General features: G+C 42.9%; 1 protein-coding gene across 2 annotated transcripts in view; it reads right to left on the bottom strand.

Annotated features, from left to right (window-relative positions):
- The window catches only part of fam189a1 (family with sequence similarity 189 member A1), a 396,028-nt gene that overhangs the window by 67,735 nt on the left and 311,726 nt on the right, over positions 1–16,567 (bottom strand). The gene's annotated exons all lie outside the window — the stretch shown is intronic.

A 16,567-nucleotide genomic window follows, 5' to 3' on the forward strand; every position in this document is an offset into this window, starting at 1 on the left:
GGTATGTGTGTGTGTGTGTGTGTATGTTTGTGTGTGTGTGTGTGTGTGTGTGTGTGTGTGCTCCACCCCTACATCTTCCTCACTCTCACTCTCCTAATATTCCATCTTTTCCTGCTTTCCCCGACACACAGCTCTCGTGTCACTCTCGGTGATATTCCTGACAGCCTCCCTCTCCCCCCTCCACACACTCCCACATCCTGGTGCTCCGGTCTCTCCCACACACTCTCCTCAGGTTCCGCGGTTCCTCCACTAACTCTTGCTTTTGGAATAGAAGACTGAGTTATAAGTCCACCGTGAGCCCTAACCATGTGACGAGCCCGCCGGTCATCATCCGATCCTCTGTCCGACTCCCAACACCCTGTGTGGCTTCTTGGCTTCTGCACAGCTCTGATGGATCTCTCCCGTTTCTCTCCTGCAGACCCCTCCCCCCCCCCCCCCCACACACAAACACACACACACTCCTGCTGTCTTTAACCATGACCCCCCCCCCCCCCCCCCCACACACACACACACTCCTGCAGTCTCTATCTATGACCCCCCCCCCCCCGAAAAACTGGCACTGGATTTTACTGAGAAATAAAATAGAACTGAATTGTAATCTATAGGTTATGGAATCTATAGACACCTATAGATACTGCATTCTGCATTCCGTGTTCTGACACACACATGGACGGCATACATGTATTGGAGCGGTCACATTCCTGAGTGTGTATTGTGCTGTTCTGTTTCTCCCACCTTCCTCATCTGTTGTCTAGTCACACACTCCTCTCTTGTTGTCCAATCACAGTCCTCTATGGTGTATATTGTTTAAATGGTAAATGGTCTGCATTCATTCTCCTCTGAGCACTCAAATTGCTTTACAGTGTCATGCCTCACATTCACCCATTCACACACACGGTGTAGTCATGCAAGGCGCCAACCTGCACATTTTAAACTTATTCTACAGTACATTGTGACAAAATGATCCTGTAGTGTTTTGTATGTTTTTTCAAAGACTATAATAATAAAGGATTTTTGTAACCCTGTGTTCTCCACTGCTGTTTTCCACTGTTGTGTTCTCCATTGCTGAGTTCTCCACTGCTGTGTTCTGTGTTCACCAATGCTGTGTTCTACTCTGCTGTGTTCTCCACTGCTGTGTTCTACTCTGCTGTGTTCTGCTCTCTCCAATGCTGTGTTCTGTGTTCTCCACTGCTATGTTCTGTGTTCTCCACTGCTGTGTTTGTAATGGAACCGAGCGGAAGTTACCATTAAGGAATGTGGGTGTGGCCAAAGAAGCAGAGGCAGTAGTGAAGATGGACAGTTATTTATTATTCGGCTTGGCTCGAACAACCAAGCAGAAGAGTCCATAGAAAAATGCACAGAAAAATGTTAATAATAATCTTCCAAAATTGCGATATTGAACCAGTATGAAAAATCTGCTTTAGCTTCTAATCAAAATACAGCAGCAGTGTGACAGTCATAGTACTCACAGTACCCTACACATCACATAGGCCAGACAAGACTAACATCAGACTAGACAGAGGGGAACATATACCTGGCGGCCAGCACCATTTAACATAGACAGGTAAACACTAAATAATCAATTAACACACAATAGACAAGACAGACCCTGGGCCACAAGCATAAATATATATTATTTGTCACTAGCAGAATGAGCTAAATACATTGTTAAATAATAAACTTGGTTACATGTGGAAAGACTAATCATCGATACGGCTTGATCAGTTCCGTCACAAAATATCGCACAATCAATTAACCTAATGGAACGGTCCAATACCGCCCGGAAACAATAAACAGTCCATGCGATCCAGTCGGCCCTCCTTTGCCACCGGACCTTCAGAAGTTGGAACGAGAGGACGCCATGAACGCAAATCGGTAGCTATCGGTTGACAAACATTCAAACTTGTGTCTAATTCAGACAAACAATAAATGTGCCACCATTGCTAATAGCTCCGTGTTGTGTTGTTTCTTACACATCTTAAAAGTGCTAGCCACATAACAATGGCCCATGTACGAGGGTGTGTTGTGTGTGTGTGTGCACAAATATCAGCTGATGTGTAGAGGACGAGTGCTGACAGTTCACCAGTCATGTGCGGTCGTAGCTAGACCGTCACAGTGTTCTACTCTGCTGTGTTCTACTCTGCTGTGTTCTCTACTGCTGTGTTCTGTGTTCTCCAATGCTGTGTTCTGTGTTCTCCACTGCTGTGTTCTACTCTGCGGTGTTCTACTCTGCTGAGTTCTCCACTGCTGTGTTCTGTGTTCTCCAATGCTGTGTTCTCCTCTGCTGGCTTGCTGCCCCCTACTCTCCTGCACTCCTCTTCCATGTCCGACTCCCTTCACCTCCCTGAGTTCCTCTCTTTTGTTCTCCTCTTTCATTCCGGTCCCCAGCCTCCTACTGCTCCCTCTCTCCCTCTATCCGTTCCTCCCTCCTCCCTTTCTCCCTCTCTCTGTTCCTGTCTCCGTCTCTGGCTTCCTATTAAAGTCTTCTTTATGTCTGCGCTGACAGCTCTGGGATATCAATTCAGAGAGGGGAGAGGCAAGAACAGTGAACAGTGGAGCCCACCCCTAAATCAGAGGCACAGTGTAATAGAATGGACCTAAAGCTGTCACACTCCGGCCAGTTGGATTAGTGGGCAGGGCCCGTCTGCTGTATATCAATGTGTGTGTGTGTGTGTGTGTGTGTGTGTGTGTGTGTGTGTGTGTAAAGAGGGTGAAGTTCCATTGTAAGTGTACTCCACAAAAAATCAGGCTGCTGTGGTTGAAGCCGGGAAACACACACACACACACACACACACACACATTCTCACACACACACACTCACACACACACACACACACACACACACACTCACACACACATACACACACGCACATTCTCACACACACACACACACACACACACACACACATTCTCACACACACACACACACACACACACACACACGCACACACACACACACACACACACACACACACACACACACTCACACACAGACTCTCCAGAGGCACTTTGCAGACTGAAAAACAAGAGACAATGTGAAGAGAGAATGAGACAAAGTGTGTAATGTGTGTCAGACAAAGGAAGAACAAAAAAGCTCAGCAATCCCCTGGACTGGGCCCAGGTAGAGAACGACAAACCCTTAAGACTGGACGCAGGTAGAGAACGACAAACCCTTAAGACTGGACACAGGTAGAGAACGACAAACCCTTACGACTGGACAACGACAAACCCTTAAGACTGGGAGAGAATGACAAACCCTTAAGACTGGACACAGGTAGAGAACGACAAACCCTTAAGACTGGGAGAGAATGACAAACGCTTAAGACTGGACACAGGTAGAGAACGACAAACCCTTAAGACTGGGAGAGAATGACAAACCCCTAAGACTGGACACAGGTAGAGAACGACAAACCCTTAAGACTGGACACAAGTAGAGAACGACAAACCCTTAACTCATTGAATGCCAAGCTGTTTTCGGGAGCTTTGTCCTAGAGTGCCAGCAATCTAGACCATTGTTGATGATTTTTGTACAGCCACAGCATATTCTGTGTTATAGCTATGAACACATACAATGGCTCGTTTAAAAGGTGACACGTTAAGCTCTCGGGGGGTGCAAACCGTGTATTTCTACACGCCTCTGTTCCTGAGAAATCCCAAGCTAAACAGTGGCTAGTTTTCATCAAAATCGCTGTTTTTTTTTTAGAAATGGAGATATAACGTCTTTCATGAAATATGAAGTGTTGCCTGTTACTTACTTGTGTAAACTTTCCGGGAAGTGATCAGCGAGACCTGGCGAGACTGCCACCTAGTGATAGACCCACGAAAATGGCCTGGTTTTGACCTGACGTGCATGCGTCACTGATTCGACCCAAAGCGGCAACCTAGTTATGATAAAATGTCCAGATAAAATGTCCAGATTGTGCGCTTTCATGAGTTTTCGATCGTCATATATTTCATTTCCATTAATCACAGAGTTCCCAAAATCACATATAAGGTGTGTTAGAGTGTCTAGTTTCGTAATTTAAAAAAAAAGCTAAAAACTTAATATTACGTTTTTGGCACTCAACGCATGGGAAGGAAAAACGTAATATTACGTTTTTGGCACTCAATGAGTTATGCCTGGGAGAGAACAACAAACCCTTAAGACTGGACACAGGTAGAGAACGACAAACCCTTAAGACTGGGAGAGAACAACAAAACCTTAAGACTGGGAGAGAATGACAAACCCTTAAGACTGGACACAAGTAGAGATTGTCAAACCCTTAAGACTGGGAGAGAATGACAAACCCTTCAGACTGGACACAGGTAGAGAACGACAAACCCTTAAGACTGGGAGAGAACAACAAAACCTTAAGACTGGGAGAGAATGACAAACCCTTAAGACTGGACACAAGTAGAGATTGACAAACCCTTAAGACTGAGAGAGAATGACAAACCCTTAAGACTGGACACAAGTAGAGAACGACAAACCCTTAAGACTGGACCCAGGAGAAGAATGACAGAGGAACACGAGGGAGAGTGGGAGAGGGGAAGAAGAAATGACATGGGGAGTGTGTGTGTGTGTGTGTGTGTGTGTGTGTGTGGTGTGTGTGTAACGAAAATCATGGGCATTAAGGAGGGCATGCAGAGGACAGAGTGGGACAGAGAGAGAGAGAGAGAGAGAGAGAGAGAGAGAGAGAGAGAGAGAGAGAGAGAGAGAGAGAGAGAGAGAGAGTTTTTTTAAGATTCCTTTATTATCAGTCAAAATGGAACCAACCAGTTTAAAAAAAGCCTATATATTCAAACCCTCCCCACGCCACCCCGATGAAATCATGGGCATTAAGGAGGGCATATGGAGGACAGAGTGGGATAGAGAGAGAGAGGGGGGAGAGAGAGATGGAGAAAAAGAAAGAGAGAGAGAGAGGGGGGGGGGGAGAGAGGTGAACAGATGAGTCAGATAAGACTGAGTGCTTTTCAGCATGCCAGAAAATTGAGAGATTGGACAGGTGATCTCTCAGACACATACACACACATACACACACAGAGACTTTGTGAGTAGCTGAGTTCTAAGCCCCTTGTCAAATTCACAATGTCAAAACAGCACACCCTCTAGCAGTGGCAGATAAGACCAGGGAAATGCAAAGAACTAACTTTCGAGTCCTGAGATTCAACATCAGTCAATTTGGGAAATGCAAAGAATAGAGGGGACTAGTAGTGTGTGTGTGTGTGTGTGTGTGTGTGTGTGTGTGTGTGTGTGTGTGTGTGTGTGTGTGTGTGTGTGTGTGTGTGGGTGTGTGTGGGTGTGTGTGTGTATGACAGTGCACATAAGAAAACAACAACATGGCTGCAGTCTCTCATGTTGGGGCTCTGAAGTCACATGGCCTACAGTACACACCCAGGAAGACGGATGTGAGATCATATTGTTAAATAGATTCCAGTCCCAACACACACACACACACACACACACACACACAAAACACATTGACTCTGACCTTGCACTACGGAGAACAGGCCAAGGCTAACATGATGGAAATGACCGCAATTATGGGACTTCAAACAGATACTTATTGTGCTCCTGGTGAGATAGGAGAAAGTCAATATATTCAACCGCTTCAAGTTGGAAATGTTCAAAGTTTCAGTCAGCAATGTGGCTAATTTGCTATGGATAAGCAATACGGCACGAGTGAGAGTGGGATCAGTATAAGATATACCCACGGCTGTGGTTCGGCCATTGGCATGCCGCCGTGGGTATAATCTTTACCAATCCCACAATAACTACTGCCATTTAACTTTAACAACAGATCTACATACAATTATAAGGACATCAAATTGTGTTGTTATTATTATGCTGTTATTATTACTATTAACAAGTAAAGACATCAAATTGTGCTTCCACCTCTCATTTAGATTTTGGTTTGTTCATCCTTCACCCCAAAAATAGTCCCAAGCTAGTTTAGAAAATGGCACTTTAGGTGAGGGAGGCTGTGTGCACTATTATTTGTATAGACCTTTTCAATCTGTTCCTGTAGCATTTCTTGAAATGTTCAAAACCAATGCAGATCGTTGATTATGAAAATTAATCAGACTTTAGCACAAAAAGTCGACTTTAATACTTGTTTATCCAAATTAATTTATTTTTCCAATTTATTTTATTTCTTGCAAAGTTACTATTGCCTCTATTGTATTCTGTGCCATGGGAAATGCACGCTTGTTTATGCAGTTGAAAGGGTCTATATTCGCTTGCTTTGACCATTCATCTGACCATTCAAATGTGACGTTGAAATCTACAGTATGTAGATATGTACGTTTATACATATATATATATATATATATGTATAAACGTACAATATATATATATATATATATATATATGTATAAACGTACATATCTACATACTGTAGATTTCAATGTCACATTTGAATGGTCAGATGAATGGTCAAAATATATATATATGTATAAACGTACATATCTACATACTGTAGATTTCAACGTCACATTTGAATGGTCAGATGAATGGTCAAAGCAAGCGAATATAGACCCTTATATATATATATTATATATATATATATATATATATATATATATATATATATATATATAACATGAACAGTGTTCACCACTCTTCACAGCGCTTCACCGCTAAATGTGTCCAGGCATTTGGGGTCTTAATGTAAATAAGTAAGGCGGGGATCACATTGGCCAGCGGCAAGCGTAACGTAATGATCAGACCATAATAAGTTCTATCTCGTTCCTAAGCAGCACAAACGGTTTGCCTATACTGACAATTGAATACGCTTGCGCTGCGCTTTGAAAGTTGAACCAAGTTCAAATCTCAGCTTGATCCCAAAGGCTTTAAAGTGCATTATTTAGAAGCAGATTGTGATGTACAGTACGTCCAGAATGTATGTGTGCTCATCTCATTTGTTTTTCATCTTGACAACTGTGTCATGTGGTTCAAATAGTTACTAGGTACATCCTCACAATATTATTCCCATGACAAACACCGAAGACAGCTTCCACTCAATAATGAACAGAATTGCTTCACAAAAACATAGTCATAATTTAATTCAGGTAAGTCAATGCACATGTATATACTGTATGCAATAACAGGAATAGTGGTCACTCTTCACCGCTAAACGTGTCAAGTCAATTGGGGTCTCAATGGAAATAAGTAATTCCATGTTCGCCATATAGTTTTAAGAGGAGATCCTTCAGCATGTACTGTAATAGATGATGACTCACTGGGGTGTAAGAAACACAGTTTGAGCCCCACTGACAGCCTTGTTTATCATTTGTCAAGTGTGTGCACTCATATGAGAGAATGTGAGTGTGTGTGTGCATCTGTCAACATGACTGATGGAGAGGCCTCTAATAAGACATTTGTGCTGACATTGTGTCAGGAAAATGTGAGTACTTGTGACAATGCATGTACAGTATGTCTGTCTGTCTGTCTGTCTGTCTGTCTCTCTCTCTCTTTCTGTGAGTGTGTGTGTGTGTGTGTGCATACAGTACATGCACATATTATTATGTGTTTGTGTGTGTGTGTGTGTGTGTGTGTGTCTATGTGCATGCATTCATATGCATGTGTGTGTGTGTGTGTGTGTGCGCACACGTGTGTGTGTGTGTGTGTGTGTGTGTGTGTGAGCGTGTGTGTGTGTGTGTGTGTGTGTGTCTATGTGCATGCATTCATATGCATGTGTGTGTGTGTGTGTGTGTGTGAGCGTGTGTGTGTGTGTGTGTGTGTGTGTGTGCATACATTTGGGTTCATGTCCTTCTCCCCTGGCCTGGAGAGGTAATTACCCAAACTGGCACTCGTTAGCATGGCATCACATGCAGGAACACACACACACACACACACATACACACGCACATATCAGAGCACAGCAGACCCTCGTTAATTACACGCTGATCTCTGTGTGAATGCCAAACAGGCAGTGCCAGGCCACATAATGCCACCTGCCACTCAACCGCCACAGAGCCAAGGAGAGGTTGCTTGCTTCACCTTTGCCCTGCAGTGCACACACACACACACACACACGCACACACACACACACGCTTACAAACATTCACTTACACATTCTCTCACATATGTGAGTAATCTCCTGCTCAAATCTGTCAACGCAAATAAATAAACAAACATACACACTGACTACAGCTACAAAGCAGCACTAAAATATTTTTACCTTAATATAACAGTATTTTGAACTTGTAGGGAATCACTCACCTAGCTTTTAGCGTTCACCTAATATAGCCATAGAGAATAGTTGGTAGCGTTCACCTAACATAGCCATAGGGCATAGCTGGTAGTGACTTGCAGACGAGAAGCAGCCTTGCAATTTGGGTCTCGTCGACCCGGAGACATCTTGCTAGAATCTAAAAATGAGAATCTTGCGAGAATCTAGAAATCAGATTATCTTCGCATGTTGCTAGTCCTTCGCCTCTAAAATAATCGTACATGTACCCGTGTCCAGGGGGAAGTAAGCTACTCAAAATAAAAGTTACTAGTTTAATTCTACTGTTTCAGTTTCTGTCACTCTCTCTCTCTCTCTTGATGTCTTCAATCCATAGTATTAATTTATACCACAATACCGCTAAATACAAATTAACACATACACACACACATGAATATTTTACTGCTTAAATATAATTAAATGTATGCACAGGTACACACACACATACGCACATGGACATACACGTCATGACATACAGGATGGGATTTGCATTGTTCACACACTCGATTGAACAAATAAACCCAAACCAAAACACTCTCCTTGTTTCCGCTTGCCGTTATCTCCCCAGATCAACAGGTTAGAGACAGAAGACTGGAGAAAGCAGTCAACCAATCATGCGTCCACCTCCCCACAGACAGACACACACACACACACACACACACAAACATAGGATTCACTAGAGGCTTCATCAGAACAGATCTTAAACCACAAACAAAACAAAACAAACAAATAAATAAATAAAACGTAAAGCTCACAAAGAAAACTAATATGCAACCAAATGAGCCTGCAAAGCTCCATGACTTTAAAGTGCCCATATTATGAAAAAATCACTTTTTTGGGATTTGATGTGTTATTGTGTGTCTCTGGTGCTTCCACACGCATACAAACTTGAAAAAAAAAAACACCCATGCTGTTTTGAGTGAGATAAGGGTTTCTGGATGTATCCTGCCTTCAGCCTCCAGGGTGAGCTGGTCAAAATCGGCAAGGCTTTTGACGTCACAAGCCGAAACATTTCAATATTCCCACCCACCACCTCCTTTTAGGGCAATTACGTTACGTGGATATAATGGAAACCTATGGAGCTGCATCGTGGGCAGGTAAAAGGATTTATACTTACTAAATCGTTGAACAAACGTGAATAAAGGCACAAAATAAGGTTGGTGTAAGAGTTATCTGTTTGTTTATGGGATTCATTCTAATTCCATCACTTACATATTTCCTACAACTAGGTGAGATAGCTAAGCTTATGTTGTAGGCTACTGAAGTTCCACTGTTAGATAGCTAGCTAGCAAGCTAACCGTTTTACATAGAGATTATGGTAGGCTAAGTGTTAGCTACGGGCTATACTATGTAAAACGAAGGTGTAGTAGATGTTGATTTTGAATTGGCGTGTTTCAGACGTTGCATAATCAACACCCCACCTCTCCACACCAAGCCTACGAGTTCAACTGTTTTTTAAGCCTACATATCTCAGAAAATAATGTCAGATACCTTTGCACAGTAGCCTAGTTGTTGGGTAATATTTAGCATTATTTACATAAAGTATGAAGCAAAGCCAAGATGGTCAGGCTAGACTGGAGGCATTTGTTGATTTGGCACGAATGACCCTGGTAACAGTTAATGGAGTGGGGCGTGGGTAAGGGAGCAGCAGCTCATTAATATGTAATGAGCAGCAGAAACAGCACACTTTGACAGGGACTGAAAAAGAGTGCAATAGAGGTAGGTAAGAATCTTTTCCTACAAGCTATTTCCAGCAAACAACTTCAGAAACATATTTTCTGGAACTCATAGACCTATTTTAACTTGTTGAAAAACAGTCATAATATGGGCACTTTAACGAAGTGCTCGAGGTCAGTGCTTTGCTACTTAGAGAACACTTCCCCTGGCAAAACATACTGTGTAGCTTTACCGCAGGCAGTTCTGCATGAAGGCGTCATGTGAATGTAAACACCTTGGATTCTTTAAAGCGTCTTGAGACTATGGCTCATTCTTGGTAGTATTATGAATCAACAAACAAACAAATAAATAAACAGACAGATAAACAGAGAGGAAGAAACGTGTGTAAAAGAAAGACAGACACGTCTGAATTGAGTCATCTGATGTATGTGATTGGGTGAGAGCTTGGAGCCATCTCTCTCAGGACACAGACATTATTTAGGCATCTTTAAGAGGCCAATAGGAGTCTAATGGAAGAAAAATACAGCCTGGCACTAATCACTATAAATGGATCACACACACACACACACACACACACACACACACACACACACACACACACACAGCTTTGTTAGACTTGTTGCATGGGAGGCCAAGTTCAAGAAAACATGCCCACAAAGAAATTGATGAGAACTCAACAACACTATGGACCCTGGATGGCCTCTCCACAACAACATTCATTAGTGCCAAGGACAAGAGGCCAGCTAATGGATAAGAGCCTAATTCAGGCTATATATGTCTTTCTCGTACACACACACACACACACACACACACACACACACACACACACACACACAGACACAGACACACACACACACACTGTGTCCAGGGTGAATGTCTGGAAGTCCTCAGGTAAACAGAGCCAGCACAGGGCATACACTCCACACTGGACAACAATGAGGGCTGACTAGGGTTACGCTGGACAATAACAACCTGCTGATCACAAACCACTCAGCTTCAGCAGTGTGTGTGTGTGTGTGTGAGTGTGTGTGTGTGGTGATGCGATGGTGGTGCCATCTCTATTCTTAACATACATGTAGTTATGTATTACTGTAGCACAGTGTTTAAACTGTCAGGTGAAACATAACAGGCTCTTATTAGATTTGGATTCTGTGTTGTTTTAATCAGTATTGGTCTTTCCAAATAAAATAATCAAAACGTGTGAGTGAGTAAGTGAGTGAGTGATTGAGTGAGTATGTGTGTTTATACTTGTGTGTGTGTGTGTGTGTGTGTTTATACTTGTGAGTGAGTCTCTGTGCCAGATGTACTAACACTTTTGCGCCCACTTCAGGCGTATTCGTTTCACAACGTGCCTGTAAATGTATATGTATTCAGTGGTATGTACAAAGACTGGTTGTGAAAGCGCACGTCTATTCTGCGCCTAAATACTTCCGCCTTGTAAAAGCAGGTGTTAATCCAAATTGCAGTTCAATGCGTCAATAAGAGAACGTTTCAAAGACAACAGAATCGCTATTTAGAGCACCAGTTTTGTAAGTGTTTGTACTATCAAAAGCAACCTTAACTTTCATTGGCTTTTCAAATGTCTTACTTTCACTTTCACCTCATTTACTTAAACTTTCCTACTAGGGGTGGGCGATATATATCGTCTGCGATAATATCATGATTGTTGTTTTAACGATGTGCAAATTTACATTATCGAGTATTTAAATTACTTATGGGGAAAAACACTCAAAATCACGCATTGAAACCCCATACATTCACTAAATCCAGGAGGTGTATACAAGAGAAGCCCCGTTGCAGCAGAGCAAGTGTCACATGATCGCTAGTGGGTCCACGTTGTCACACGCAGGCCTAATGTTTATTTTGTGTAGCGAGATCCAGACGTAGCCTACTTGGGATTTTGTGCAGCTACTTCTGTCGTAGCATTAATGAGACAGTCACATTTTTTCCTACATGGTATTATATGGAGGTAAAACATTTGCCTTTGAGTATTTTAATAGTCAGTTGTAAACAAAGAACTCTTCTCATGTAACCCTTTTGTAAATGGACTGAAGTTCGCTCTAAATATCTACGTGTATCGATTATGCTAACCGTTAGCATCTCTATGGGATTTCTCATATACATTAGCCATAAGCTAACACATTAGTTTCTATTCTGTAACTTGGAATGCTAGCCTACATGATTTCTCTTAAACAAAACATCGAAGGAAATAACTTAGATGTACTCTGTTGGTCTGCTTAGTTTTACAGTGAATCCTAAGTAAAGGTTTTTGAAAGGAACTTCAGCTTCAGACTTTCTCTTGGGAAACTGTCCCCAAGGCCTAGTCATCTTCTTTAATGTAGCTGGCTAGACCATGTCATTGCCACACACACAAGTGGGCAAAATTGGAAATGTGTCATAGAGTGACAATGCATTGGTTGATTTGGTTAAAAAGTCACAGGATAGGTTATTGGTTATTATTGCATTGATGCTATTAATAAATAATGAGCTGTAAAGTAATTCAGACTTCTACCATTTTTTTAAAGGATATCGACTAATTATCGTTATCGTCAAAATCACAAAAAATATCGAGATATTATTTTTTGTCCATATCGCCCACCCCTATTTCCTACTTGCTAGATTTGACCAATCTTCCATAGCCTACGTGCACAAGTAGTTTGAGTAGAACTACCGATCTTCATTATCTCCCTGCTTGTTTACATCATATTATGTATGGTATTATTTCATGATCGCTAAACGTTTAATTTTTTTAATGTTGTCATCAGTTAACTTCATTCAACTTGCTTGTATGTAGGCTATTCCGTTCAGTTGTGGACCTTCGCAAATTGCGGTAGGGGGCGGAGAAAGGCAGAGAAAGGCGCAGATTACACTATGAATTGAAAGTTTGATAAATACGACGTAATCTTGGGTATGACTGCGTTCGCAATCTGCGGTTTGTCCATGGCGCTGATAACGCTACGTTCGCAAATGTACGTACATCTGGCCCTCCGTGTCTGTGTGTGGATAATTTTTCTTTTGCTATGTTAAAGTAATACATCCCAGTGAGGCTCAAAAGTGTGTGAGTGTGTTTGTTCTGAAATGTGTGTGTGTGTGTGTGTGTGTGTGTGTGTGTGTGGGTGTGTGTGAGTGTATTTGTTCTGAAATGTGTGTGTGTGTGTGTGTGTGGGTGTGTGTGAGTGTATTTGTTCTGAAATGTGTGTGTGTGTGTGTGTGTGTGTGTGTAAGTGTATTTGTTCTGAAATGTGTGTGTGTGTGTGTGTGACTGGGTGTGTGTGAGTGTATTTGTTCTGAAATGTGTGTGTGGGCTTCTGTGTTTGAAGCTGTGAGGGAGTTTTTGTGTATGTGTTAGTGTACACGTGTGTGTGTGGGTGTACATGTGTGTGTGTTAGTGTACGTGTGTGTGTGTGTGTGTGTAAGGAGGTGGCGGAGTAGACAATTCCATGTACGCGTCCTTTGCAGCATAAATTAGTATTTCATGAGCAATGCCACTGCGACAAGACATCATTTATTTTTCAATTATCTCTTAGCGATGGAGGAGATGGAACAGCGTTTGAGTTTTACCTCTTCTCTGCTCCCTCTCCTTCATGCTCTCTCTTTCTCTCTCTCTTTCTGTATTTCTCTCTCTCCCCTCCCTTTCTCTCCCTCCTCTATTTCCCCTTGTCTGTTCATTTTGCTTGTTGAAAACACATTCATTTTCCCCAGCTGTGGGTGTGCCTTATGCTGACACACTCACACACTGAAAGAGACAAAAACTATAAAACACACATACATACCGTACACACACACACATGCGTATACACACAGGAACATACACATACACACATGCAAGTGCATGCATATACACAGAGGTGCACACACACACACACACACACACACACACACACACACATCCCTATGTGTGATCTATGACTGTGACTGTGCTGTGATAACAACCCTATCCTCCTACGTGGTATCTTTTGTGTAAACCAAGGATAGCTAACAGGAGCTATACACAGAAGGCATTAACAGCAAAGCTTGTGTCTTTAACCGGCCAATTATGTGACAGAGAGACACAGAGAGAGAGAGAGAGAGAGAGAGAGAGAGAGAGAGAGAGAGAGATTATTATGCCAATTATTATAACAGTCTTAGCTTTTGTTTTGTTTTCTTGCTTTCTTCAACTTTCTTCAATTGAAAATTGAATAGAGAGAGAGAGAGAGAGAGAGAGAGAGAGAGAGAGAGAGAGAGAGAGAGAGAGAGAGAGAGAGAGAGAGAGAGAGAGAGAGAGAGAGAGAGAGAGCGAGAGAGAGAGAGAAAGTGAAGGTGAGTGGGGGATACAAGACTTAGACATAGAGGGAGAGGAAAGAAAACAGATGGAGGAGAGAGAGGGAAGGAGAGAAAGAAAGAGACAGATGCAGAAATAGAGGCTGAAAAAAGAGTGAAACTCAACACACTACCTTTGATCATATGGCAGACACAGGAGTGTGTCTCTCTTCTCTCTCTCTCTCTCTCTCTCTTCTCTCTCTTCTCTCTCTCTCTCTCTCTCTCTCTCTTTCCCTCCGTTCCTGTTTGGACCCCAGGGCCCGGGCCCCCCCATGTGTTGACTTGATAAACAGAGCGGGCGCAGCCTCTGGATGGATTTACGGCGGCGGATGGTTAAGCGGGGGCCCCTGGAGTGCGCCAGGCCAGCACGAGTGTGTGTGTGTGTGTGTGTGTGTGTGTGTGTGTGTGTGTGTGTGTGTTTGTGTGTGTGTGTGTGTGTGTGTGTGTGTGTGGGTGGGTGGGTGGGTGGGGGGGGCACTCCTTCACCAGGCCCCTGACAAGAACAGGGTGCAGGCCTGTTAGATATGCACAGACACACACACACACACTGATACACACGTCCCCTGATTGAGTGATGTCGGGGTTAATGCTCACCACCTCCTCTTCTTCCGAAAATATACAAGCAGAGTCACGCACACATCACATTTACACACACACACACAAATATATACCTATGCACACAAAGATAGCTATGATTTGTTCTGTAGAGGCACATACACACACACACACACACACACACACACACACACACGTGCATACACCCCCTATGGGTGTTTTTTTATCTCCATGGAGGAAGAAAGTGTGAAGTCCTTGTGGTGCTCTAATGGATTTCACAGGCGTAATGAAAGAGAATGCAAACAGGGGAAAAGTCACCAGCGGAGATCATTTAACATCATGAGAATACCAGTCTTACACTGGGACACACACACACACACACACACACACACACACACACACACACACACATTCTCTCTCTCTCTTTCACACACACACACACACAGACACACCCACACACACACACACACACACACACACACGCATAGCCACACACACACACACACACACATTTTCTCTCTCTTTCTCTTTCACTCAAACACACACACACACACACACACACACACACACAAACGTTTTTCTCCCATGGAGTCGTGAGGCTAGCTAATCACTGAGTGGGAGGAAACTGATGCAGACGTGTGTGACGGTTGCTTATCTGAGCTGCCTGTATCAAAGGCCAGAAGAAAGCCACACTAAAGGCAAACAACAAAGCCCTCCTTAAAGACACACACACACACACACACACACACACACACACACACACACACACACACTGCCTCACGGTGCAATCAACAGCCTGCAACCTGACTCCATGCTGTCATATGGTTTAATCCAACAGTGTACATCCACACCATGTAGCAGTTTAGCGTCAGCCTCGCTAGCACCATGTTAACGTTGTTAGTGCCACATCTGTATGTAGTGTATGATATGAGACGAGCTCTTGCTAGACACAGCAGTCACTGCAAAAGAAGCATAATGAGTTGTGTTAGTCCTGGACACACAACTGTCTAAAACAGACAGCAGGCTGCAGACATAAATCTGCTCAAATCAGACAGCCAAATGCTCGCTAGTTAGCCTGATGAAAGCTAATTGGTGGAGCACGTTAGGGTGCACCTCCATGGGAACAGATTCATTACAGCAAATCAGCTTTAATTCCGGGGTCCGCTCTTGTTTCACATACACAACCTGCCTTAATGTATGAAAATTAAATTCTAAACAAACAGACGTGAACCACGACTGTCTTAGAGCACACAGAGGAATCGGGATACAGAGGCGGTTACTGCATTTTGAAGCCGGTTAAATGCTGATAAGGAACTGCACACTCTTCACTGAGTTATGCTGATCTATGGAGTAAAATATGGTGACATGTGCAACCGTGAGAGAAGCTCAGCATTACAGCCAGGGGAATGCAGAGCAGTGCATGCATAAGAGCCAGGGGAAATGATCATAGAGTGCAATGCAGAACAGCACACTCTTAAAATGAATGTGTTGAAGATAACACAACTTGTGTTGTTTTTAACACATCTCTATGTCCATATAGGAACAACACAGTTTTTTTTTTTGCTTCTAACACATTGCTTTTGTTATTCGTTTTAAGAGTGTACACAGTATGTGTTGAAAATGACACAACTTGTGTGTGTTTTTTTTAACACATCTCTATGTCTAGCTAGGGACAACACAGTTTATGTTGTTTCTAACACATTCGTTTTAAGAGTGTACAGGCTTTAGAGCCAGGGGAAAAGTCCACATAGTGCAGTGCAGAGTACAGACTTCCTGTCCCAGTATTTTCTTATTACCTCCACTGCAGTCTGAGAGGCCATTTTATT

Source organism: Alosa sapidissima, chromosome 20 (genome assembly GCF_018492685.1).
Source record: "Alosa sapidissima isolate fAloSap1 chromosome 20, fAloSap1.pri, whole genome shotgun sequence".
In the NCBI taxonomy this organism is placed as follows: Eukaryota; Metazoa; Chordata; class Actinopteri; order Clupeiformes; family Clupeidae; genus Alosa; species Alosa sapidissima.